The sequence below is a fragment of the Chlorocebus sabaeus genome, chromosome 4 (assembly GCF_047675955.1).
Source record: "Chlorocebus sabaeus isolate Y175 chromosome 4, mChlSab1.0.hap1, whole genome shotgun sequence".
In the NCBI taxonomy this organism is placed as follows: domain Eukaryota; kingdom Metazoa; phylum Chordata; class Mammalia; order Primates; family Cercopithecidae; genus Chlorocebus; species Chlorocebus sabaeus.
The window spans coordinates 210,792-213,575 of NC_132907.1; the positions used below are offsets into that span (position 1 = coordinate 210,792).

Genomic DNA, 2,784 nt, shown 5'->3' on the forward strand with positions numbered 1-2,784 from the left:
AATCCACCAACCAAGTATCTGCTGCCTTTAAGAGACTCACCTAACACATAAGGACTTGCATAAAGGTAAAGGGGTGGAAAAAGATATTCCATGCAAATGGAAACCATAAACGAGCAGGAGTGGCACATTTTATATCAGACAAAACAGACTTTAAAGCAACAACATAATACTAGTGGGGGACTTCAATACTCCACTGACAGCACCAGTCAGGTCATCAAGACAGAAGATCAACAAAGAAACAGTGGACTTAATCTATACCCTAGAATAAATGGACTTAACAGTTCTACCTGTTTCCGGACAAGCGAGGAGATTCATGGTCTGGTTCTTGGACTTTCCTTGCAGCATGGCCCCCAAACGCCAGTCTCCACTCCTGCCTCAAAAGAAGAAACCAAGACCACCTCCTGCTCGGAGACTGGAGGAGACAACGGCCTCTGCAGGCTTGCCGAAGAAGGGAGAGAAAGAACAGCAAGAAGCAATTGAACACATTGATGAAGTACAAAATGAAATGGACAGACTTAATGAACAAGCCGTTGAGGAGATTTTGAAAGTAGAACAGAAATATAACAAACTCTGCCAACCATTTTTTTTGGAAGAGGTCAGAATTGATCGCCAAATCCCACATTTTGGGGTAACAATATTTGTCAACCATTCAGAAGTGTCTGTACTGCTTGGGGAGGAGGACGAAGAGGTACTGCATTATTTGACCAGAGTTGAAGTGACAGATTTTGAAGATATTAAATCAGGTAACAGAATAGATTTTTATTTTGATGAAAATCCTTACTTTGAAAATAAAGTTCTCTCCAAAGTATTTCATCTGAATGAGAGTGGTGATCCATCTTCAAAGTCCACTGAAATCAAATGGAAATACGGAAAGGATTTGATGAAACATTCAAGTCAAACACAGAATAAAGCCAGCAGAAAGAGGCAGCGTGAGGAACCGGAGAGCTTCTTTACCTGGTTTACTGACCATTCTGATGCAGGTACTGATGAGTTAGGAGAGCTCATCAAAGATGATATTTGGCCAAACCCATTACAGACTACTTGGTTCCTGATATGGATAATGAAGAAAGAGAAGATGATGATGATGAGGAGGAGGAGGAAGGATTAGAAGATATTGATGAAGAAGGGGATAAGGATGAAGGTGAAGAAGATGAAGATGAAGGGGAGGAAGGAGAGGAGGATGAAGGAGAAAATGACTAACAGAACACTGATGGATTCCAACCTTCCTTTTTTAAAAATTTTCTCCAGTCCCTGGGAGCAAGTTGCTGTCTTTTTTTTTTCCCCTCGTGCTCATTCACCCTGTTCTTGAGGTGTCTGTTCTCTAAACCACGGCTTTCAACTCATTTTGGGAGAAACAACTCGAGCATAATACAATGGGAAAAGAGTCCCTACCCCTTTCTGTTCAAAATGCTTTGTTATCCCTTCCTGTCTGACCAAAACTGGATGGAATCGACACCACCAAGCTCTGTGGGAAAAAAAGAAAAACCTGCTCCCTTCGTGCTACTGGAAGCTGCAGAGTGCTAGGCCCTGTGTATTAGTGCATAGAATTCTAGCTTTTTTTTCTCCTTTCTCTGTATATTGGGCTCAAGAAAGTACACTGTGTCTCTATGTGAATATGGACAGTAGGCATTTACCAACATGTATCTACTTTCTCTTGTTTAAAAAAAAGAAAAAAAACTTCAAAAAATGGCATTATAGAAGGTCAGCAAAGGATAGGTTTGAGATGTTTGGGTGGTTAAGTGGGCATTTTGACAACATGGCTTCTCCTTTGGCATGTTTAATTGTGATACCTGACAGACATCCTTGCAGTTTAAGATGACACTTTTAAAAGAAATTCTCTCCTAATGATGACTTGAGCCCTCCCACTCAATGGGAGAATCAGCAGAACCTGTAGGATCTCATTTGGAATTGACATTCTCTATTGTAATTTTGTTCCTGTTCATTTTGAAATTTTCTTTTTATTTCACTGGAAAGGAAAGATGATACTCAGTTTTAAATGTTAAAAGTGTAAAAGTTGCTTTGTTACAATAAAACTAAATGTGTACACAAAGGATTTGATGCTTTCCTCTCAGCATAGGTATACTCACTATGACCTTCCAAGTTTGACTTGTATAACATCACTGTCACCCTAACTTCGTATTTTTTTGGTACGCACTTTGCAGGATGACCTCAGGGCTATGTGGATTGAGTAACAGGATTTGAATCAATGTATTAATATTTCCATAGCTGGAAAACATGGGTACAATTTGCCATTGGTTTTTGAAAGTATTCACATCGTTGGGAATATCAGATTGCTCAATACTTTCTAAGTATATTGTGCCCTTGATTTTTATCTCCAAGTGGCAGTTTTTAAAATTGGCCTTTTACCAGAATATAAAATAATAGTGCCTGCCACTGAGAGGTGACAACGTGCTAGCAGCCCTCGCTCTCTGCGCCTCCTCGGCCTTGGCGTCCACTCTGGTGGCGCTTGAGTAGCCCTTCAGCCTGTCACGACACTGTGGGAGCCCCTCTCTGGGCTGGCTGAGGCTGGAGCTGGCTCCTCCTGCTTGTGGGGAGGTGTGGAGGGAGAGGCACTGGCGGCAACCGGGGCTATGCATGCAGCGCTCATGGGCCAGCCCAAGTTCTGGGTGGGTGTGGTTCAGTGGGCCCTGCACTCGGAGTGGCTGGCTGGCACCTGCTGCCCAGAGCAGTGAGGGGCTTAGCACCGGGGCGGGCCAGCAGCCGCAGAGGGTGTGCCGGGTCCCCCAGCAGTGCTGGCCTACCAGGGCTGCACTCGAATTCTCG

At 43.3% G+C, this 2,784-nt stretch overlaps 1 pseudogene; it reads left to right on the forward strand.

Moving 5' to 3' along the window:
* Nucleotides 1–343: 343 nt before the first annotated feature.
* LOC103225031 (protein SET pseudogene) lies at nt 344–1,475 on the forward strand (annotated as a pseudogene).
* The last annotated feature ends 1,309 nt before the right edge of the window (nt 1,476–2,784 follow it).